Source organism: Corvus moneduloides, chromosome 2 (assembly GCF_009650955.1).
Source record: "Corvus moneduloides isolate bCorMon1 chromosome 2, bCorMon1.pri, whole genome shotgun sequence".
NCBI lineage: Eukaryota > Metazoa > Chordata > Aves > Passeriformes > Corvidae > Corvus > Corvus moneduloides.
In genome coordinates, this window is record NC_045477.1 from 12,084,194 (window position 1) to 12,109,812 (window position 25,619).

Below are 25,619 nucleotides of genomic sequence, written 5' to 3' on the forward strand. Positions count from 1 at the left end.
AGTCTGCATATTTATTTCTGATACTAGGATAGCTATTGTAGTTTGAGGGCTTGTCTCTACATATTCTCTTCAGTGTCAGCAGAAAGTAGTCATAAAAATATCATTCCTTCTGAATGCTGAAGTGTTGCATATAATGTAAAAGCAGGTTTAAAAGAGACTTTTCTAGAAAATAAATTAAAGTTATTTTAAAATGCAAGAGGGTGTGAACATGCAAGATTTAATCCACTAAATTAAAAAAGAAAAGGGAAGGAAAAGGTAATTCACTAATACTCAGTTGTCATTACTGAACCAGAAATACATGTTCAAGTCTGAAAGAAAATGAAGCCTTGCCCTGATGAAAAAACTTTGCTATTGACAAACATTTATGCTTTTGAAAGGTGTTTTGCCCAACTAACAATGGCAGAATTAGGACTATGGTGGGAGCTAGTGGAAGAAAGGCATTAAAATTTTGTTCAGACACAGATTTCAGTAACCTGCTCAAATCAAAATACCCCTTTCTATACTGCCTGGTTTTAAAATGATACCTGCATCTCCTGGCTGTATTTTACAAATGCCTTTGCAGTTATAGTGTTGCAAGTTATTCTGATGTGTCAGGTGTTGTGCTTAAAGGTGCAGTGTTTATCAGTGCTCTTGGTTAGAGTATGAAAGTTATAAAACTGTGTCTGTGTGTCACCTTTCTGAATTACTGGGTTATGCCCCAGAGGAGTTGTTTTCTGTCTGTTGTGTAGGATACCCTATTCTTAGTGTGGGATAATTTTTATTGGATTGCTTGCCAGTCACAAGAAGGATGAGTTTGTTGTAGGTGTTAACCCTGAAGTTTTGCAAGATTGCATTTCCACTTGCATTCTTATTTCTAGGGAATTGCATTGATGGGAGGGCTAGTGAATAAAATAGACAAATTAACTTCTTTGCTTTTATTAGTCACTGTTGTTTAATCAACAAGTTATTGTCAAGCAGTACTTTAGCTGTGGTGTAACATGAGGAAATAGCTACGCAGTTTTCACAGTGCTGTATGGGAGCGGCACTCGACTCTGCCTCATTGCCTCTTGGGTTTGGTGGGGTGGATTTTATTTTGAGTTGTAGTACATGATATGAGCTCAGACACAAAGGAAAACCTGTATTGTTCACTTCTGTGTGATGTCCAGTTATTGATTCTAGTCGAGCACACCATAGTCAGATGCAAGCTGGGAGTTGAGAATTCATAAGTAAGGCAAAGAGCACACAAAAGGACATTAGTTCCTGCTGAAGACAAAAAAATCTTTTGCCATTAATCTGTTAAAAAAAAAAAATTCTTCCATTTTCAAAAAGAAACTAGTCACAAATCTTTGGCTTGTTTGTTGCCCCCACCATTTATGCAGTTAAGCTTGGAGGAGTTAAGCAACCTTCTTTGCAATAGATGGTAATGTTTTCGCTCTGGAATACTCGTTCTCACATCACATTGTATGTTTGTTTGTTTAAAGTCTTCTGCACTCCCTGTAAAAGGAAAATCCTAACCAGCGATGCCAATTGGCATAAACCCGTAGATCCGATCTTGTGTTGAAACGCACTGCACAAGCTCGCTTCTATGGGTCTGTGTCAGTGTGGTGATCTGGCAAAACTTCATGCAGCACCCACTGCAGTGGTGTTTGACAACAAGCCCAAATGACTGTACAAAACAATGTACGGATTTTGGAATGCTTCTCTTGTCCATTGCCTTCAGACTTGATTAAGGGATTTGTTTTCTATAGGTTGCTTTAAACATCTTTGTCTTAATATCTTCTTAAAATTCAGCAAGAGGTGTGAGGGAATTGTAGGCATTTCCAATGAGGGAGTGTAGGGTATAGAATTTCCTGGCCTTATTAAATATGCCATTCCCTGGTATTACACTCAAAAAGAAATAAGGTATTTATATTTTATTCTTATGGTAAAATAAGGCCAAGTACTCATTTCTTTCCAGAAATGTTCTGGGCTGGCATCATCCCTATCAAATATGTATGTATATATATATGCACACAACACACATATATATCTTTATACGTATGTCAACAGGATAGAACAGAAGTTCTACCTCTGCAGTAGAAAAATATATCTAAGAATATGCCTTATTGTCTGAAAAGAGGGGAATAACTGCAGTTGAAAGCCTACCCCCATGGGAAATATGTAGGCCAGTGGCTGCTGTCACATTTCAAAGAAAGGCTGAAGAAATGAAGAAGACTTTATGGTCACCGTTGGAAGCTGTGTGTATCCGGGTTGAGGTAGTAGGTTGTATGGTTTAGAGTTACACCCTGGGAGTTAACTGTACAACCTTCTAGCTTTCCTTGGAGCACACTTGAGCCATCGAGGAATTCATCACCACTTTAATCTGATCAGGGAAATATGCAAAAAGGTATTGTTTCATGGCTGTACATAATGATCACTCTGAGGCTTTATTGATGTTGAAATAGTCCTGATGACTTGATTATTTCATTTAAATCCTGTATGAACAATGCTGACACGTTGCCTTAATGGACTGTGACTATGTACTGCAGACACTTAGGGAAAGAATTATGATTATTTTAATTCCATTAACAGGAAAGCTTTAAAAGTTACTTTGGTTTATAAACTCAGGAAAATACCAAGTATTTAATGCTTTTTTCTTTCTTCAGGGAATAGCTTATCCTATGCAGTTGATTTTTGTTGCTGGCATTATATAGGTCTATATTTTTTGAAAAGGAAAAGAACAATTTCATTTGTCCTTAAAATACTTTCCAGAAAATATTTCATGCTGCTGTTTGGGTAGCAGTGGCAATGTCACAAGTTGATCCTGGTCTTCCCTGGATTTATGATATTATTTCTTTGTGCCTGAACAACTCAGTGTTATAAGCACAGATCCAAATGACCTGCAGGCCCACCTCTGTTCCCACCTTCCTATGATTCACTCACTTAGCCCAGCACCACTCTGGGGTCTCAGCACCTGTGTCCTTACACAGCATGTCAGGCTGAACCTGACCCACGATGCCCTTGTCTTTTTTGATCCTTGATTCATCTTTCTAACGCAGCAAGACCTGGAGAGGTCACATTCCCTGTGCGAATAGTTTCCAAAGCACTGGAAACTGCCTCCAGTGTCAGGTCCCAGCGCTGGGTGCCTCCACCCATGTAGGATGGGTGCCATAGACAAGATTATCCCTCCTCAACCCTGGTGTTCTCTGTATGTCTGCGTGGTTGTTTTTTTTTTTCTTGCCCTTTTTTTTTTTTAAAGGCAATACCAGAATGCACCAAGGCAAAAAAAAAAAAAGAAAAAAGTGTATTTGATCCCCATCTGACTATGGAGACCAAGTTGGGCTTGTGGAGTTTTATGCCCTAATTTGTGTGACCCCATTTCAATCTGGCTTGCAGTCTTCCTCATCCAGTCTGGAAAAACAAAGAAATCCCTTAATATGTACATCCCATGATCAAGTATCCTAACAAAAAAAGAAAAATAGAGTGAGCTATGAAGCAAGAGAGAAAAGAACTGTGCCCGTATATTCACCATGATTTTTTAAGAGAGGGCTACTTCTGGAACTGACCTCAAAGATGAGGCCTCCCCAGTGAGATGGAACACACATTACTGCCAAAGTCAGAGCATCTGGACCAGACAGTGATGCTCATTCCAAAATAGTTGGGAAAAACTGATACTTTTTCCACATGCTTTTCCATAAAAAGTGAAAAGGAGTATTAATTTCAAGAATAATAGTTTATCATTAAAGACAGCAATAGGGATAATTTTGCTGGAAAGCGATTTCAGTTTGTTGCTAAAGCAAAAGAGAGGAGCAATGCCCCTGTGGTGCTGTGGTCAGGGGCAGATCTGACTCCTACAGGATGAGGAGAGGCCGAAATGTGGCTGTTGCACATAGGGATGAGGGCTCTGCTCCTGGAGCTCCCAAGTTACCAGCAAAGAGTTCTTTCTTCTGGGTATTTTGAAGCCATGAATTTCTGACTTTACTTTTATTGGAGGTGAACATAACAAGATGTCTGATATTTCCAATGTTTAGTTGTTTTATGTTTTGCATCAGCAAGGACAGTTAAGAATGTTTATTTTAAGTGGATTTGAAAGTTGAAGGTGTTTTGGTTGTTGTTTTCTTTCCATGTCTGTCTATTCAAAAAACCACTTGCTCACAGGTCCCTATGTTTGTTTCCTATCAGTTTAAGGTTTACCTGAACCCTTTCCTAGACAAGGAATCACAGAAGGAGATGAAAATTGATTTAGTTTGCCTTTATAACAGCACTTATTTTCAGTGATTAAGGATTGTGATAGGAAATTGATAAAGAGGATCTGCCTGAGGGGTGGATCCAGACTGAATTTTCAGCCTGTCTTACAGTATATGGGACAGAGGGGAGATGAGGTTGAGTGAATCAGAATTGCTCCAAGCTGACGGAAAACACTTAAGGGAGCAGTGGCTAAATGGGAGGATAGAGGGGAGACCTCCATCAACCAGTGAAGCCTAACAGGGACTACTCACAATCTGAGTAGAAACTGCAGTGTCCTCTGTGGATTCAAAAAGGGTCTGGTCACCAGTACATTTTCTTTTGCTATTTTAATTTTTTTCTTTTGTAGTTTACGTTCACTGGAAAGAAACATTGTAATTGCTGGTTTCTGCCAGCAGAGCAACAGGTGTTCAATCCTTTTATATTAATTCTTCAATTAGTTGCAAAATAAGGGGAATTGTTTATACAAAGCTGAACTGAATAGAAATGACTGATGCAGAAAATGTGGGAATGTTTCATCTGTCCTTCAAAGGCACGATAAATTTTTAATTCTATCACGCCTAGTTGCAGGTTGCTGTGCAAATTTTCATTGCAGCATCACCAGCTTTAATGAATATACATTTTCTCTATTTCTTTCTCTGTTCTTTACTTTAGGTTTCTGCCCTGTAATGTGCAATACATTGTTTTGGTAAGAGTTATCAAGTTACAAGCAAAAATGAATGAGACTGTGAGGTAATTTTGAAGCGGATTAAGGTAGAGAATGAAAAACAAAGGGGGAAAAAAAGCTCTATTAAGAACAGCTGGATGGAGTTAGGTCTTCTGTGATTTCATTTTAAAGTCATAGAACATATTGTCTGTTTTAGGTGAAGTCTGATAGTTTTTATCTTTGCAGTGTGGTTGGAATACAAGTATGTCTCCTAGACTCAGCATTACACTGATGCGATGCTTCTGTAAGAAATAAATGCACTATGTGACATGGCTAAATGTGGATGTGTTCCAACCTAGGGCCCGTCTGAGAGTGCTTATTCCTGTAAGTAAGGCAGAGCATCATCATTCTTGTGCCTTTACTTTGCTTCTTGCACTTGGAGGAAATCTCCATTAAGATATTCAGGGAAAATCTTGAGGTTCTATGGATATGCAACTCCCAGTGGTTCTTTTGGGAGACAGGTCCTCAGTGTTTCAAAACTTTGGTCCTAAAGAAAAACTGCAGAGGCTCTGACCCACCCAACACCCTTTAGCTTGCCACAATTTCCTTGGTAAAGATTAAGTCTGATCCAAGATTAGCCCTGGTTCCCAACAAAGGAATTACAGCAAGGAAAAAACCCACTGCAGTACCACGTTCTGCCTGTCTTAAGAGCTAAGTCACTTCAGAGAGCTGGGGAGAATTTGTATTTCCTTCTGCAGCCCACAGTGTCTTTGTCCAGAGGCACATCCAAAGAAAACAGAGTTAAAAGGAGATTTATGAGTTAACAGCCATGATTTGGAAGCACTAACAGAACTTGGGTATTTTGAGTGCAGCCATTTTGGGACCTTTCCCTGTTCCAAAGCTGCCACTAATCCAGTTTACCTGAGGAGGTAAAGTAAGTTATTAGTAGTTTTGTGCTGTTGAAATAGCACAGAGTAGTCAAAAACATATGAGCAAATTTCTGGTTTTGTTATTCTACTCAGCAAAAGAAAATGCTGAGTTTCACTTGATCTCATCTGTTTAACTTCCTTGTCTTCAAAACAGTTGAAGTTCTTCAGAGATTTTTAGGTAAAGAATGTGTTAAAATACTTAAAAGCAATTCCAGAAAAGGTTTTGCTTGCAAATCTGTCCCTAAAACATGACAAAAAGCCTTTAGTAATCTCCAAAACTTGTTTATTGAAACTCTTCAGCAAGACCTGGGATAGGTTGCCTAACTGATAAAGTTGGAGTAGAAGTGCACTTGAAATTTTTCAAATTTTTTGGATGTGGTTTCATGTGACATTCATTTATATATTAAGAGCAGCTTCTGGTATTTTTAATAAAACTAACATTAAATACATCTGGCAGTCCCTGCTTAAATGTGGGTATTGCTTTTATAGCACAGTTAAATAGAAGTTTGAAAAGCTAGTACTTTTGTATTACACAGTACAGAAGAATGAAATTGTTCCAGCTTTGTCCATCACAAAGTAAAGATATTTACGTCAGAGTGATCTTTTTGGTAGAATTTAATTTTGCATAAGGCTTCTGGATATTTCAGTTTTATTTCATTGTAAAATATATAATTTATATGAAAATTTCAGGCAATCTTTGTTGGTTTTTTTTTCCTCCACCTCTTCTTTCACGCCACTTCTAGAAACAGTAAGAGCAAGCCTCATGCTGATGAAGTCTTTTCAAGAATACTTGCAAAATCTGAGTAAAAAGTCAAAGATCAGGCCTCTTTTTTTTTTTTTTTCCTAGGATGACATCCTCATGTTCAGGAATTCCTGTCTCCTTATCTCTTCTTTTACAAATATGATTGGCATGGTATTTGATCTTACAGCAAAATAGGCATGGATCCCTTTTCTCTATATGGGCTTTGTTGCACCTCCTTTTGAATGGAAAGATCCTCCCCATAAACACCTGTACTTGGAGGTTTTCTGGATAAGGCAGTTGTCTGGCTTGAGTAAGACTGGCTGGGACATACACCAACCCTTGCACCAGGAGCCTCAGCAAAAGGACACAAATACAGAGCAGCAGACTAACCATTTTTCTGAGAGTCACAACAGCCTGGTGTACTGCTTTGCTTTCATAGTTGGGGGAAAAGGGGGTGGTGAACACTTTTATTTTCTTGCATGTAGTTAACATATATATATTATGGTTTTATTGTCTTTATCTGAATGTTATGAGTCACCTCAACTAAACTTTATGTCCATGGTTGAGAGTGATTTATCAGGGTTAATCTGCAGTTTATCTGGGAAATGCAGCTTCCTTCCTTTTACTTTCGGTCTCCACACATTTTTCCACTGGTCCTTTTTTGATTCTTCATTTCCTGACATCATGATAATCCTGGCAATGAATGTAGAATGTTGCAGATATACTAGCAACAGGGATGAATTGGGAATGCCCTGATGGCTGGAGGGAAGAATGGAATTGCTGTCATGTTTCTAACGTTAGCAGAAACCAAAATTTACTCAAAACATATTCTCCATGAGTCCTTTCTGTCATGACCCTTCAGCTTGGGAAGGAGAATAAAGCTGTTACTATCACCTTTGTAGGTCTGCCTTGAGACCATGGGGTTGAATTTGCTCAAACTCTGTGTGATTCTCATTTGTCAAAGTCTCTCAACAATAAAAGCAGTCTAAGGCTCACTTTTCCCTGACGAACACCCAGGCATGTGGCTACAGCAATATCAAAGCAGATTTGCATGTCTGAGAAAAGATGACTGTCAGTCACATGTATCTTTATGTATATTTGCAGTCAGGGATTTTTGCTTGGCACTACACTGAAATGAACAAAAGAACAAAATCCCAAAATTCTCTGTCTCATCCACTGCAATTAGTTTGCTGAGACAAATTTGTTCATTTCCCATGTTAGGAAGAAACCATTAGATGGGAACTAGACTATGATAACTTCACTGCTGCTTGAAAGAACTTCCACTTTAGACTATGGATAGCATTTGGAGCATGCTAAATCCATGTAAATGGCTGTTTTCCTGGGAAGTTACCCAAGAAAGATATTCTGTCCGGACCAGGAAGTAGATTCCATGGTAGCCTGTGATCAGCAGAGATAGAGGCATGGCTTGGAAGTGCCTCTGGTATTCAGGTGTCCTGGGCTGAGGATCATTGGCTGCTATTCTATATCACAGCTTGTCCTACAAATCTTGCACTTTTAGAGAGTATTTCCATCTCCACCTCTTCAAAAAGCCTAAGTGCATTTAGTTTGCACAACTGAAGGGGATTTATTCCATAAGTTCCTTGAACCTGCTGATTTGCCTGTGTTGAGACTTTTATTGGGAAGATTTTTTTGGGTGTAGAATTTTTAATAAAATATGATCCATACTATGTTGAGCTCAGTTGTTTGAGGGTTGCTGCTGAGGCTGATGTCGCTGTAAGAGTACATCTCTGTGAGCTGAGGAACAGGAAGCAGTTCAGCTCTATGCTAAGTAATGTTCTTTGCTCCTTTGTCCAAACGTTAACTTTTGATCCTTAGGCTAGATTTTTCCAACACGAGGTATTTTACCATATTCACTTCTAATATCCTCAGCTCTACTGCCCAAATATCTATTTCCAGGTTGTGTATTGTAAAGAACTAAGTGCAGACCACCTAAATGATGCATTGCAATTGTGTCTCATCACTGCCTGGATAGGAAGGCAGTGTCTGAAAATTCTCTGCTGTTTATGGCCCACCAACACTTGGAGACGAGACTGCAAGCTTGAGTCCATCTGAGGTACCACAGCTGGCAGTTTGGCCACAGCCCTAGGGAGGTTTTTGTCTGAGAAAGTATTTTTGTATTTAGATGACATTTACTCAGGATGTGACTGGTGAAGTACATGATTCCTGTGGTGATAAAGGCATTTTTGAGAGCCATTATTATTAAATACTATAAAGTCTGTTGCTCTTCTGGAATGTTTATCTTCTATACAGGAAGAATTTAGAGGTATTTTTATCATTATTTCAGTTTTGAATTGTAGCTGTAACAGAATGGCCAAAATGTAAATTTTAGTGATGAGTTTAAGAACCTAACTTTTACTTAGTATAACATTTTGAAGCAATCCTGCTTTTTTTCCCAAAATATCTTGGGCATTTAAGAGCCAGAATCCTGTTGATTTACAACATCTGGGCAAGTTTTAAAAGAGAAACCTCAGGTGAAAAGGCATTTTTACAGCTTTTTGACCCAATGACAGGATGTTGAATATATAAAGGGGTTGGAGCTGCCTCTAGGTTGTGCTTCAGTATGTGAGACACTTAAACATGGAGTGCCAATACATTCTTAGCCATTTTAATGAGATAATAGTGCCTTAATTTCTCTCCTCTGGCCGTTGTAAAGAAAGGCAATATAAACAATGCAGTCAGAGAAAACAGACACAGCTTGCACACCTGATACTCCTATTGATGCTGCTGCCAGCCGTGCAGGTGCTCCAAGAGGACATAGGACTCCTTTCCTCCCTTTGCCCTGCACTGCGGGAGGAGTTGTCTGCCATGGGAGACAGAGCTGTCCCCAGCCTCCTGTTTTTAGGGCAGTGCTGTCAGGGAATGCTGTCAGGGAATGCTGCCAGGCATTCCTGCCTCCATTCTCAGCACCAGCAGGCACTGTCCTACCAGGGGCACCCGGGAGCCTTCATGCACTTTTGGGGCAGGGGTGGCTCTCACTGTAAGAGGCTGCAACCACCACCCCACCAAGGACAGGGACATGCAGTGTCATGCCCAAAAGGAAAAAATTAAGTGTAGCATTGAGTCAGTTTGGGTTTTTTGGCTAAAAAATCCAAGTGTTGGTCTGTGGAAGTAAACACGCAGTCTGCCTGATGAATGTACTATTTATTAGCTGGGTGAGCTGCTGGAAATGCCAAAGCGGATAACGGCTGTGATTCAAGGCCACGGGGCTGGGCCCACACAGCTCCCTAAGCCAGGAGCCAAGGACGTGGGAATCCTCACCAAGGGGCGACCCTGGAAGCCCAGAGCGAGTGGCAGGCTGTGTGCTCATCTCCAGGCAAGAGGAGGTTTGTGTTAAGGATCCTTCTCATCCGTGAGGAGCGGCTGTTGTTTGTTATTATGTAATTTGATTTGACTCTAATTTAATGACAGTTCTTAGTAGGCAACATGATTTGCAAGGCTGATTTCCATTTTTATTGATTGGGCCTTTAATTTACTTGGACTTGCACTCAGAAGCTTCATCAGAGATTTAATGAAAGTCTGCAAAACCAGCTTGGTAAGGAATTTTTTGATGGAACTTGAACTCAAATGCTTCAATAACAAGTCAGTGAGGTGCAGTGTGAAAATATTTTAAGAAAGAAATTTCTTAGTTAAACTTCACTTTTTAAATCGTGGATTGGCAAATCCATTATTTAAACGCCACCTTTCTTGTGGATTTTTTCCTCCGAACTCAATATCTATTCAAAGGTAAATTAAAGATTTCATTTTTAGAGTTTTGCATAATGGGCTTTTAAAGGGGACATCTTGGCGATTATAATTGCAAAACTTTCACTGAAAATAAGTTATAACTTCTGGAATTCTATCATTTCATTCATTAGTAACAAGTTTACCAAATGCAGAACAAATTCTGTAAAAGTAGCTGCAGCAGTCTCCTAGTTATTTTCAAGCTGTGGGTGTTTTTCAAAGTAAAGATTGCAAAGCATAAAAAATAGATTATATGATTTTGAAATCTATCAGTAATTTTATAAATACAAGCTTTCTTTCTTTTCAATATTTACAAATTAATATTCATAAATTTTAGAAATGAATTCTCCAAACACAGAGGAGCTAGGAAGAGGTTAATTAATGATAATTTTTGTTACCTTTTCCAAAACCAAACCTTTGCACTTTAACTAATGAATGAAAAAAGCAGCAAGAGACACAGAGTGTATCTGTATGGGAAGAAGGAAGGAATAATGAGGATGAATTATTATGTGATAAGAAGTGTAAAAGGATGTAAGAGAAGGAAGGAAATTGAAGCTGCACGTGGAATAAGAGAGAGGCTACAAGGAATGGGACTGCAGTCACTGTGCATATGCTTTGGGCATGTAGGCACAGGAGTTCAGGAAGGTGGAAGAAACAAAGGAACTTGAAAGAATGGGGAAATGACATGAGAGTGTTGTAGCTTCACATTGCTGTGCTTCATCCACTTTGGTTCATCTTGGTAACTGTGAAATATTAAAAGAAAGAAGGATTTACAGGCAAAGCTTTATATTTGTAAATAAACAGAATATTCCGTCCTGGGACTAAGTTTTTGTATTTCCCGGTCAATTCCTATTTCTTTTTTAAGCAGAAACCCCATTATAATATAGAAATTTGGAGGGTAGTAACTCTGAGAAGTATTATCTGAGGGTAGTACGCATTTCAGATGTATTGAAACCATCTCAAAATTATCCCCCACTACTGAGAATTAGGAACCCAAAAATTTAAATCTAAGGATAAACTGAAAATCCAGCACTAGGGCACACCGATAGCCATAACTCTGACTAATACTGACATAGGCAATGTATCTAATGATGCTGGTTAGTTCAGTTTGGTCTAAGACAACAAACACTAAAATGTGATTATATTAGGGCCATACTATAACTGCACAATATCCTCATAAGGGAGAACTAACTCATTTGTGTGCTCTTCCCTTGGTGTCTGCTCAGTTTATTTTTGTAAATGAGAAATATAAAACTCTCAAAAGCCTGAATCAAAAAGAATAAGATAACCCCAGATTTTATGTCAACTGTAATTAATTTGCAGCCTGTTACCACAAAACTTAATTTAGGGAAATTCCTAGTTAGAACCAAGTACGCTAAACATTTGTGTGAATAAGAACAGTATGTGCAGTGGCGCTAGAAGTAGCAATATTTCTGATTCAAACCATGCACTGAAGAGTTGTTGAGGTTACAGAACTTCTTTCCTTTTAAAATTATGAGAGAATGAAGTTTATTGACTGCTGATCTCTTCCAGACACCGAACAGTGGTCTCTTAGTCCCTTTCAGAGTGTAATAGCAGTTCCACATGACACAAATTAATGGAATATCTCATTAATTCCCTAAATGTCACTAAACTGGCCATCATTATAAGTTTCCATCTCCTTGAAGTAAATTTAGCTGCTTCCAATTTTTCAGTTCTGTGAAAACATCTGCAGAATATGGAATCTGTTAAAAGAGCAGGGTCTACATTGGGAGATACCAAGATCTTAACCTCAGCTTTTTCTATGATGGAGATCAGATCATTTAGCACCCAAAAGGACCTTGAAGATTTACATTCAAGCTTGTTTTGAGGAGAATTTGTGCCTCTCTGTTCTATACATGAACACTTAATTTCTCTATCCAGTAAAAGGAGGAAATATGAATATTTATGGCATGAGATATGCAAAAATATTATTATGTATTTTCAAATTTGAGTTTTGCATTACAAGGTTATTTACTTGTTAAGTAAAATGACTAATCAGTAAAACAGGCTTTTGCTATGGTTACGAAATGGTGATTTGTTCTTTGCCTTAATCTTCACATAAAGTATCCTCAAAGGCTTTGTTTTAAACAAAAAGTAGTATAACAAAAAGTGAAGTGAATCATATTCATAGGCAGTTTTGAGGACGAAAATAAAAAAATATTTAAACAGTATTGTCTTCTAAAAGACAATCCTAATTTACCAGACAGTAATTTCTCATTAGAGAGAATTACAGTAATTTTACAATGTTTTTAACGTGGCATTAGAGGATTGTACTGGCTTGTCTGATCATCAGTTGTTTCTCTTCTTTCCGTTTGATAGAACTACAATATACCAGTCAAACCTCCATTTAGTGTTGCTTTCTGTCAGTGCATTTTATATACTGCATCTCCAACACAGCTTCCCAAATGTGATGCTACATTTTTAAGACCTGATAGTAAATTTCTCCCTGAGTGAAGTCTTGAGTGAACATTTATTTCAGAACTAGTGATCATGAAAACAGGATCCCTGCATAAAGAGGAGTGTTAGCTAATGTGATTCTATAGTGCAATTAACATGTATGAAATTAGGAAATACTGAGAAAGTCAAATTCTCTAAAATGTATTAAGTACATTGCTTTCATTTATGTAATTTTTCTCTCACAGCTTTTCTTTTAAAATGGGAGTAGATCCACAACAATACCCTAAAATACCTTAAAAACCAGAAAACCTCACTATAAGAAGAAATAAATAAAATCCTTGCTGATGTTAAAATATTCAAATAAATTCAGTCCCAGTCACTTTTATCAGTAGTGTCCATACCATGGTATTGGAAATACGGGAAATGTAACTATCTTTCTTAAGTGCAATTGCATTTGAAAATACTTGTCCTAAAAATTGCTGTATGGCTTCAGAACTGCAGGGGACTTCAGAAGCTTTAAAGCTGCTTTAAGCTTTAAATCTGTGGATTGAAGCAAATGTGTAGAAATGTATTTGACAAAGAGTTAAGAGTGTTCATTAATGAGAGCATGCACATTGTAACTCTCTGGTGTATAAGGGAGCGAGAGCATTTCCTAATGTATATAGGTGTGGGGGGGGGTTGTTTGTTTTTTGGTTGATTGGTTGGGTTTTTTAGTTGTTATTACTTGGTTTGGTTTGTTTTTTTGTTTGGTTTGGTTTTTTTTTTTATTTTCCCCAACCTTGAGCTTGAGGATTTGTTAAAGAATCTAAAAAAGTTCTTAAAAAATGGTGGTAAATGATGTAACCAAAAGGCTACAAGGATGCAAATTCATGTAATTTATTTTAAATTTTAGAATCTCCGTGTTTCTTATGAGTTTAAAGCTATTTAATAAAAAACAGTGTTTGTTCCAGGGTGAAATTTTCATGAATATAGTTTCACCAATTCATTACTTTGTTAGTATAAAAGTTTCTTCATTTATTCTTAGATAAAAACAAGGCAAATGATAAATGATTGAGGGAATATGGTGGATTCTTGTCCCTTTCTAAGTGCTTCTCTATGAAACTGGGGGTAAGAGTTCCCCCAGATATTGTGAATCAGTTGCATGCAGACAGACAATAGTTTTGTGTTTTATGGAAATAGTTAAGTGAAGACTAAATAAAGAACATTATTGAGGAAAAAATAAAAGTATAGAAAGTGTACAAATGAAGTCTTAACAATGTCAAGTCCTTCTGGGGACAAAATAATTGTTCAATTTAACTTTAAAAAAAAAAGTAAATGGAAAAAAAGTATTTACAAAAAACCCCAACAGACCGCCAAGAGAAATGGGCCTTGTTGATAGCCATAGGAGTAGCCAAGGAGAAAAGAGAACTAAATCATTAATGACCATCTATTAGACAAAGAAAATTATCCCACAATACTTGACTCAGTAATCCTAAAAGTCCCTGTACTTATGTGTCTTAGCATCTTTGGAATAACATTGTCCAGGGAGTGTAAATATTAGTGTTCATTTGAAAGTGCACACAACCAGTTCAAATTAATTGAACAGAAGAACGTGAAGGAAAAGGGAATAAATATAAAATAGAAAGCATAATGTAAATCGTCTTTATAATTATTCAGCAGGTAATGTTTGCCAACTAGTTGTCTGAACTGTTGCCTTTTCGCTAATCTACATATTTTGTGGGACAAAATCTATTATCTAAAAGTAAGCCAGCTTTATATATAGCAGTTCAATGGCATCCTCTTAAAAATATTGCTATCACCAGTATATGGGAAAAAACTAAATCTATTTACTGCAAGGACTACAAGCCACAGCACTTCGAGAAATTCAATGGATTCACAAATTTCATTAGAATAAGTATGATGCATCTTTAAGTGATACACATCTATGAATATGACATTACAATTACATTCATCAAGTGCTAGGGAATAGTTAGAAAAACAGGGAAATACACAATCTTTCAAAAGTCTCTCCTCTTCCATGATAACCTCACTGAAGTCCTTAAGGGCATTTGTACTCAGGAAAGCATTCAGATTTGCTTTGAAAGGAAAGGTCCTTGCTCCTTACCTCTATTTAATAATTTTCCACAGACAACTTCTAACAAACAGGATGTACCTAGGAGTGTGACATCCTTTTGTGACATGATACCCACGGTGAAAAGCAGGAGCTCTGGACAATTTAATAGTTTGTTCAAGTTCATGCTAGATGTCATGGTCAGCATTGGGATCAAGGGATGAGCCTTCGAGTTTGCCAAAATGATGACTAGTCCAAAATACATATTTATGAAAGTTCTTTCCAGGCAGTACATTAAAGGCCTAGCCCCTGTGATCTGAGTTAAAAAGCACCATCTCACAGTTTGAAAGCTGTGTATCACATTGGAATGTGTTTTCTCTATCAGTGTGATGTTTTCACATTGTGTTTTATAATGTAGTAATTACACAGCTTGCCCCACAGTTCTTCTTGAAATTAATGTATCTCTTGTATTTAATAATAACACACATTTAATAAGACTATTTTATTGTCATAAATATTAAAAGCTACATAATATATGCACATATAAAGACTGCAATAATGAAGGTGTTTAAAATAAACAACACTGATTAAAATTCAAGTGCTGAAGCTCAGAGGATCCTGAAAGTAAAAGTAGCTGTACAAATAAAACTAAAATTTCCCTTGTTGATCTTCATTGTCTAAGAGGAGAGGAATATGGCATATGGACAAGGAGGGTGAAGAGTGATGGGAAGTTCAAACTTTTTTCTTTAAATAATCTGCAGCATTGACTTTTCATTAAGGAAGCTGAAGAAATGCCCTTGCCAACAGCATCTGACTTCACCTGTTCTCTACCCTCTGTGTCCTGGCCCTTTTCCTGTGGAAAGGACCACTAGACCTGCCAGACATAGCCCTAAGAGCTCCAGGTCCATCTAGGGAAGAACTCTGCTGTGGAGGGAAGCAAAGAAATAGCCATTAGGCTGTTTTCCAGGCAAACCCTGAGGCTGCAGAACTTGGAGTGTGCCAGGCACTGCTGGAAAAACCCCAGCCATCACTACTGGAGCTCATGGGCAGCTGAGCATTCCCTGCTCAGACCTAGGCAGACTCAAAGAGACAACTGAATTATGTGAGGAGATGCAGAGCAGCCCAGGATAGAGAAGGCTCAAAATTGGATTAAATCCATTTTACTTCCACTTGCCACAAGGTGTGAACTGTATGCTCTGCACCTTAGGAATGACAAGTTTAAAGTATTTATGTGAGCATTATTCTCTTCACTCTTTAAAGTATGTGGCAAAAAACCCCTACATAACCTCAAATTGCAGTATTCAGATACGAATTTCAAGAATCCCGCAGCTGTGGGGGTAATGTTTGACACTTGTGTGGGAAAGGGTTTAGCTGTAAAATTCTCAGTTCAATATTATTAAAGTAGAAGTTCAGAAAGGTTGAGATCAAAAAATATCTAGGCGTGTGGATTTTTATTCTGATTTGAATGGCTTTGCTTGCTGTATTTGGATGTAAATTAAATTAAAAGGTCTCAATTTCTCTGGTCTGTGAAAGTGACAATACCTCTCACTTCTTGCTTTAAAGAGATTTACTTTTTGGAATCATGTGATAAAGTATACAAACATTTCCTATTTATTTGTGGCCATGTTTTAGTTTCTCTGTTGACAAATCCAAGAGTGAAGGTTCTTCAGTACTGAAGAATTTAATAGTACTGTGACAAGTTTTCAGAAAACTGTTAATCTAGTGAAGTATATTCTGCACAATAGGAAGAAATAGAGACTGGGAATTAGAGGAGGCTCTATTTAGAGTAAGATGCTGAAATGCTAATATCATAGTTACCAGCTCTTTTTTTGGAAAAGAAATTAATTCCTCACTATTCTATTAGCTCTTTTATTTGTGCCTTTTCTTTTTTTAACCAACTATTTGAAAAGAAGGGAAAAATGAATCAGTCAACATAATATTTGGACTGCAAAAATTTTCTCCACAGGAGCAGCTGTTAAGGAAGCTAAGTAGTCACTGGGGGAGAGGAAAATCCTCACCATGGGGTGAAAATGCCTAGATGACAAAGTCTAGAGTAAAAATATATAGCCATCCTCCTCTGTGGCTGAAAGATTAGAGTGGGCTGCTCCACTGCTTCATGATATGATGTTTGTTATTTAATACATGGAAATAATGGAAATAAAGTTAGGCAGTGAGATGGCAGCATCTGCAAATGTCACAATTAGCTGGGTTACTCAAATCCAAAACACACTATGTGGGGAACTTCAAAAGGGAGCCCTGAGATCTACAGCAGTGGATGACACAATGTCAAACAAAATTCAACGGTATGAAAGCTAGCAGGCATTGAAAGAAGTAATTTGAACTATTTATGACCTCTCTTGGGTTCTAAATTAATTTAGAAATACCAGAAAAAGAGATCAAGTCATTGTGGACAACTCAATAAAACCTGTGATCTCTGTTAAGGTTTCAGCAACCTTTCTCCTCCCCTTATAAATTCTCCAAATAAAAGAATCCCCTCATCACAAAACAAGAATCAATGACAAGAAGACCTTGTCTGTGCAATAAACTACATGCAGTACAGCTGATAGTGTATAATGCAGCATTATCTCATATTCTGACTGCTGTGATAGAGAAGAAATATGCAATAAGAAGAATAAAACAGCCTATGTCTTAACAAATACGTTGTGCCTGTTTCTAAAGTAGAATGAGTAAAGGTTTGGCAAAAGTGAGGAGACACAAGTTTTATGTATGCAGAAACAACATTGTTTTGTTCATTAAGTAAGTAACTAAATGCTAGTCAATGCAAGAAGGTTCCAAACTTGTAGGTGCTTAGATTTGGGAAGGCAATTGAGATGTGTAAAGCCAAACTCAGATAAAAGTGCTTTTAATATCAACCCTTTCAGGGTGCTGAGTATCCCATAGAGACTTTTCTTCTTTCTCAGAAATTCAGAGAGGGGAGGTGTCAGTGAAGGTCTTAATTGAGCCCTTCTGTCCTGCTGTTCCCTCTGTGGGGCAAGATTTACCCTGTCTTTGCCACAGTTGAAAGAGCTGAGGGATTCCTTTTTCCTTGCTTATATTTCAGTTATTACTTAGCACAGCTAAGGTTTACAGAGTTACCCCTGTAATTAGCCAGACTGCATCCTCGGCAACTGCTGGGCTACAGGTATCTCTCTCCAGTCCAAAGGTAAGGTTAATAGGAAATCTCATGCTATAAAAAAATTAACTATATGGTTGTACAAGAACTATGCCAGTGTTACCATGGACAGTCACACAGGCACAACAGGGATCTTTACACAGTGTACCTCCAAGTAGAACACGTGGGAGGAGAGGAAGGAAAAAGTAAAATAAGCATCCTTTTTTTTTAGTATTATGTACAGAACTGATTAAAATAGATTTCAAGGAGAAAAGATAGTTGTGCAGTTACTCAAACAACTGTGCTTTTAAAAGTATTTGGAAAATAGTGGATTTGTAGAAATCTATTAAAAGGTGTTCATTAAGGTGGCTGTGATTCATTCTGCTGATGGAACTTCTGGTGCCAAGGATTTCACAGGGGCAGAGGTAGGAGGTCGGATGCTGCCCAGGGAGGTGGTTGAGTCACTATTCCTGCAGATATGGCACTGAGGGACATGGTTTAGTGGTGGACTTGGCAGGGCTGGGTTAACAGTTGGACCTGGTGATCTTAAAGGACTTTTCCAACCTAGATGATTCTCTGATGCTCTGATTCTATACTCTTTTACTAAATTTGTTTGAACTTCGTATGAGTTGAAGATGCTGACATATATCTATTGTTCAACATAAAGAAAAGGTACAGATTTCACCTACAGTTAAATTGCTATCTCAACTTTTGCCAGGTTGTTCCACATCACAATTGCAGCAAAGAATCTCAGAAAAACCCCAAACCAAAGAAATTAATTTAAGTCTTTTGATAGTTACTCTTAACTCCAAGGTAAATCCACGTACTAATCTATTCTTTGTCTTCTTTTCTTCTTTCTGGTAGTTTTATCTTGTCCTATGTTCTTTTATATACTTGAAAATTCCTCTAAATTCCTGAATTTTTTTCGAGATCAAAAGGCTTTCATCATTCTTTTGTCATTGAATAGTCCTCTTACTCTGTAATTACTTCCTGTTCTCTTCCACAGTTTACAATATTTTCATATCCTTATAAAAACCTCAATTTCCTGGAAGGGCAGGTTGCAGAATTCTCACTGTGATGTTGCTGTTGTGGTTTTCTTTCAGTCCCTATCAAGGCAGATGAAACCTTGAACTGCTGCCATGCTCTCAGGTACCTCCTTTCTGTTGATTCTCACCAGTGATGTCACTCTTTGACTTCTTTATTTTTGTGTGGAAGCCCGTAAGAGCTAGAGCTAAAAATGATCCATTATGCTTTCTGAGCCAGTGAAGGATTAGTCCCTACTTGTGTTTGGTGTAAGCTAGTTTTTCACACATTAGCCATTATCTTGAAATAGAGTTTCATTGTGAAAAAGAATTCCTTCTTACACAAATAGAAATTCTTATTTCTATCTCACTTCTACGTAGAACTCTTTATGGAAAAACTCTGCACTTTTTCTGTGGAGGTATTGCCCAAAAATACTTGTAGGCTGTTGTGCAAATGCTTAAAACATTCACCTCTCTTGACAGTTCTTCAGGCTATGTTGGCCTAATCACAACTCCTTTTTTTTTTTTTTCTGAAATCCTTCCTCATATTCAAAGTGTTTCTGATAACAGGATGGCCAGAATGGGATGAGCTAATGAAAATTCATTTGACTGGTACATCTCATTTTAGGCTAATTTTGGCTGTACGCTGGTAGCAATGGTAAATGAGAAAATATTTTCCTACACTTTGTTTGCATATAGGTTACACCAGTGGAGAAAATTCATATAGGAAAAATGTGTAGTGCAAACTTTCTGTTCAAAGCCAATTTGGGTAAATTCTGACTGTAGTCCTGAAGCAGAGGAGCCAGTAGACCTTAATGAATTACATGCCTGGGTTTATATGGAAAAACCCTTTGCTTGAGATCCGTTTCCTTGATTTATTTTGAAGTGAAAGGGTGGTCTGTGAAAGAAATGTTATTGTTCCATCAAATCTATTTTAACCCTTTGGGTAATAAACTGAAATGTTGCATAGATTCTGTGGATTTCACTCCCACAACTAACAACATCATATTTGAAACTCTTACAATTCAAAAGAAAACTCCTGTATTCAGATTAAACAAAGAGTCGAATAAATTTTGCCTGTTAAGAGCAGAATACAACCTGGAGTAACATAGAGTGAGAGGATTCCAGGGTTCACAATCATGAGTACTAATAATGATACCAAGAGTCCAAATGAATGAATGTGGAGTGTCATCTGATACTGTTTTGTTTGGGTTGGGTTTTTTTCCTTCAAATGAATGTTGGTTTTAAAGGAATGCAAGACACTGTATTTTTCTTTTTTCAAAAATGATAGAAAAGTATTAATAGATTAATAATGAACTGAATTTTTCAGTGTTTCTTCAGCCAAAAAATCTGGGAATACAAGAGTATGAGTCCTAAGTTTGAGAAGCAGTTTTCCTTGTGAACAAGGAGAAGCTGTGCTGATGTAGTGTAACTTGCTGCACATTTATTGAGGTGTGAATGCCTGGTATTTCAAATTAACAGCTGCTGCTATGAGTTCACTAGCTAAAGTAGCAACAGGAGTGCAGAAGACAATTTTAAAAAACTGAAATCTGTAAGAATTGATGGAGAGGTAGAAGTTATAAGCCTGTCCTCATGTATTTCCCTCATGCGTTCTGATGCTTCTCACTGAGTAATGAAAATGCCTGTTGACTTACTTGCTGAATTTTGAGAGTGAAGCAGCTGCAAAGACACTGTTTGGCAGGCTGAAAAAATACTGTGCTTCAACTTGCTTTTAAAGAACTCTGATATAATCAAGGATTCAGAGGGCCACTTTTCTATGGAAAAAGATCACGTGACACTTCTCTTGCAGGTAGATTTAGGAAAGCAGCCTTCTGCATTGCATTGAACCACTTCATAAATCTGGGAACTTAGACATTTGGCTAGATCACAGGTTTTTGTTTTCAGCCGAGGAAGACTGCAGTTACCTAATTAAATCCACAGAAAATTTTGGTAATTAATTTTTCAAACAACTATGCTTATGGTGTCTGTACCCTGTCCAGAGGTATAATGTTTGTGTCTAATAAAGGAAACAGTATAAGAACTCAGACTATAAGACTCTCAGTTGTTGGCTCAAGGCTTTATGAAGAACTTTTATGCCTCAGAAATGTAACATAGTAGTATATTTACTGAGTATCCTGTACATTTTATTAGCGGAGTATCTCTCTTTGAATTTGTCAGTTGTGCACTTGTTGACATGTAGGGGAAAATAGCTTTTAACTATGCTTATCAGACTCACCTAGAGACTGTATCTTCAAAGTGGCTTTCTGAACTTTCTAGATGCAGTTGAAATATGTGATCTTGTCATTAGGAGTTTTTATTTGTAGCTTTTCTTTCTTTTCAAAACTCCCAAGATGGATTCCAAAGGATCCCTGGATAGAGAGAAAAAAGCCCAAAAGTAATTATTAAACATAATTTTTCTCTGTTAGCTGTCGTTGTTGGGTTTTGTTGGCTTTGCTTATTTGTCATCTGGGCACCTACACTCAGCAGACTCCAGGGTCTGACTGATGAAGCAGTTCACATTTTGGTAACAACATAGTCCTTGCACCAGAGAGCTGATGTTCAAAGGCAGTGCAGTTACCACTGCTCATGTTGAACAGAGTGTGGAATTTGACCTTTCTGAAAGAATTGCAAAGAGGCTTTGAAATCACTGTAATGATATCCATGGAAAACAGAGAGGACCTGGGAACAGGGAAGTTTTAGTAAGTTTCGGAGAACAGCATGTTATCCCCTTCCCTGTCCTATGCACCCTCTGCCACTCTTCAGTTCCTGAAAAAATGTTACTAAAAAATTCTGTGATATTTCATTTTTCCCACTTGGAGTCTCTCTTAATAATATACAAACCTGTTCCTTTTCCTTATAGTCACCTCACAGTCTTTTGTTAGAAGGATCATCTGTGCTTGTCTCATTCAAAGGAAGACCTTTGGCATCTATTTATATGCAGTGTTGAAGACAGGATACTGAGCAAGAAGGCTCTTGGATTTAACCCATTATGGCCATTTTTATGCTACATAAGGGATTGAGAGTTACATTCCTCCTATTGCTGGTTATCCTACAGGCATCTCTCCTGCTAGCATGGGAGCATGTGTTTTCAAAGTGCAGCACAGCTTTCTGCTCTTCATGGAGAAAACTGGTATATTAAGAAGGATTTGCTCAATATCCTTGTGTTGCTGTCCTAAACTGAAGTTTTGGGCTCTGGGAAGGCAAGGCTTCGTACAGATGGATTTCACACAGGTGCCATTGCAACCTAATAGTCAAAAAAGAAGAAGAGATAGGAAAGATACCTGTATTCTCTGATGCCTACATCTCCCTAGGATTATGCTCAAGGACATATTCTCTTGAGGATATGCAAATGAAGTGCTTTGAGCCAACATTAGAGGTCAAATTTACTTTATCAAAATGAGTTATGTTTTGGGGGCTATCTTAAAGGTAACTGGGCATGGACATGGGAAGTTTATTTTCTGTCTGTGCAATAATTCTTAAAGCTGCCTGGTAGCAAAAGTTGCTGGTCTCTTCCAGCCAGCTGGTGGGTTCCCAGGCAGAGTCTGTCACATGCTCCTGTCACATGGAATCCCCATGCACTTGCAAATGCTGTGATCCCTGGAGAGGCATGGTCCTTTGGGGGCTGAAATGCTCAGTCGTTGCACTGAGATGTTCTGCTTAGGAATTCAGGGCACAACGTAAACCTAGCTGTGGATTGTGCCATTCCACCTCTTTTTTTTTTTTTTTTTTTTCATAAGTCCTGTATGTGATGTGTTTCACAATGATATGTTTCGTCTTATGTTGTTGCTCTCAGATTGCATGTGTGAGAACACAGCATCTCGGAAATGATTTACAAACATGGGTGCGGTGGCTGATGGCACTTTATTTGTGAAAAAAAAGGCATATGTTTGCTGTGTGGTGTGTGCCTGTGGTTCAAAATCCAATGAAAAGTGAACTGACTACATCAGTAATAGGCATGTTACTTACCCACAAAAAAAAAGGCAGGAAAATGCTGAATGCTATGTGGAGATAACATACAATTTATTGATTTTCTCTGTATGCTTTATGGATATAATGGGCTTTATGAAAACCCTAAGCCTGTCCATTTTATCTTTGTAAATAATTGACTGAGAACACTGTTCTAAATTGGATAAGTGGAATGAGATACATGCAAGGAGAAGACTGTACAAGTAATTACATATATATGGTACATTTCAGCCTGTTTTGGCAAAGTTCAAAGAAATTTCTTCATAGTGTCTGAAAATTGGAGATCTAATTTTTGGCTCAAGTCTGTTGTCACAACTACTCTTAGCTCTACTGTAATCTGCATTTCGAGTGTACTGGAATCTCTGAGCACCGGTTCTGTGTGTTGTATGATTACTGTTAATACCTGATTTCACAGTTATTTACAGCCTTGATGTATTGCTTGACTGTTGCTAATATCTCATTTACTATTCTGACCACCCTGAGCAGCCCTTCTACATGATACTTCTTGGAGTGTCTCATCTTTTATCCCCTGGCTTCTAATTTCTCTCTGGCTGTACATCAGTCTCATACCTTTGCATCAGAAAGTATTTTTAGTTTTGTGTTGCAGGGCTCAACACGGATGCCTGGGAGCATAGCAACACTAATTCATGGTCAGAAGATGGGGAATTTTAGTATCCTAAAGGCCAAAAGGCCTCCTTGGAGAGGCCCTGGTTCATACAGCTCCTGGTTCCAACTAGGTGTAAGGGGCCACATACATTCTGCATAAGTTAAGGTTGCCACTGAAAGAAGAACTCCATCCTCTTGCTGGTGGCATTCATTTCCACCTGGCTTTTTGTGCTGGCACTTAGTTTATGTGACTGCTAAACGAGCCAGATGAAGGATTGATCTGCTGCAAACTAATCTTTTATTTCTTCTGGCTGGCTTTTTGGGACAGTTCCTTAACCTGCTTTAGGATGCAGCTGTGAGAGTGCCAGCACAAACAAGGTGGAGGAACAAATGAGTGAGCTCAAGTGGGAGAGCAGAAAGGACCACCACTTCTGGCAGATGTCCTGATTTATGCTACAGGTCTTGGCCCGCGCACTCACTGGGAACTGGCAAATGGGAATTGCTACCTTGTGTGGGAGCAGGAGTCTGCCAAAAAAGTGATTGTGAACATCACTCATCTTTAAATGGCAGCAGCTTCTGTCCCCCTGTTTGGTTCCCATTAACAAGCTCTGTCTTTAATGCAGGAGATGTATGTGAAGTCTGGCACTCCAGGCTTTGTAAGCTGTTCATCCCTGCTACAAGCACTCAGTGGTACAGGTTACATAAACTACTCTCTACAATGTAATCTGGCACAAGTAAATGCCTTATAGAAGATAAGCATAATTATCCAAACCCTTAGGTAGAAGCACCCATAATGTTTGCCAAACGAAAATTCAGATAATTGGAATATCTGGCTTAGCACATTCTGAAATTGGCCTTCGGGATCCCAAAATCCCTGATTTGGTCTTCCTAGTTTGGTGAGTTGGATTTCCAGGTGGGCGATTCTTTCGGCAGAGCTTAGGTTTAAACCAGATATATATTAAAACTTCCAAAGCCATGGCCTCAGGATCTGCCATGGGAGTTATATTCCTAGATAAATCAGAGTACTATCTGTACTGCCAACTGCAGTGTGAGAGAGCTAAGCGAGGTCTTTTAAGTAACCAAAGGCAGCTGACAGAAATAGGCTACTTTACTTTTCCTAGACTGTGACAGGCCTCCAAAGGGTGTATTTCAGACCATGACTTAAAGCTACCCAAATCTAACTTACCTGAAACCCTAGGCAGCCAGGCGGGAAACATGCAACGTCACATCATGGACCATAGATGATGTTTGAACTAGATAATAACTCCTGATAGAAATTTATTATCCATTTGCCTATTGAGTCAAATAGTTCTGACAAGACAGAATCTGAACTACAGAAGGGTGCTGCTGGTGAAACAAAAGAACTGGGTGAATGGGTGGTAAATGAAGTTTATGCTGTTGAATCGTGCTGATGATTTTGACAAACTTGATCATGGCAAGCCCTGCAAAGCCTCACTCACTGGGCACTGATGGCTTCTGTTCTGACAAAATTCACTTCCTTTTGTGATATTTACACTGGTTAACAAGCAAAAACTCAACCACAGTTACAGGTAAATATACATTAGGAACTGAAGGGAGAAAGCTTTCCAAAAACATTGTAATTAACTGAAAACTAGATACTTTTACTTTTAGAATATTTATGTGAATCTATACATGTTAATGGACAGAAATGCATGTCTAAATACTCTGAAGTTTGCCCTGGAGTGATGTGGTAATTATGTGGTTATGAGTTGTGCATGTTGATTTCTGCAGGTGATTTATCTGGTTTATCTGGCTTTTAAAGACGTTATATCTTCCTTCTTTATTTTTTTTTTAATGCACCTATTTCCACAACAGAGCACAGATAGCATTCCTATAATTATGAGTGAAGGGGGAAAGTGCAGGCAAGAGTTGACAAGGAGAAGCAAGAGCTGAAGGTGAGGTAGCTACTCAGTTAATCTGTGAGGAGAGATAACTGGCAATAACATGAAGCAGTGAAGAGATGTGGCCAGAGAGGCAAGCAGAATGGATACTTTTATCAGCATTGTTTCAAAGCAGCTATTACAGTAAGTACTAAAAGAGGAAAAGAAGCAATTACAGTAGTGAAGCCTAACTGAATTTTGAAATGCCTTTTAATAATGTGCAGGACAGGGACTACGTCTTTACCTGAGCAACTGGGGCATGTTCTGGATGTGTCTTGCTTAC

General features: G+C 38.1%; 1 protein-coding gene across 2 annotated transcripts in view; it reads left to right on the forward strand.

The window, feature by feature from the left end:
* Window positions 1-25,619, forward strand: part of LOC116438395 — a 143,059-nt gene that overhangs the window by 105,304 nt on the left and 12,136 nt on the right. The window lies entirely within an intron of this gene.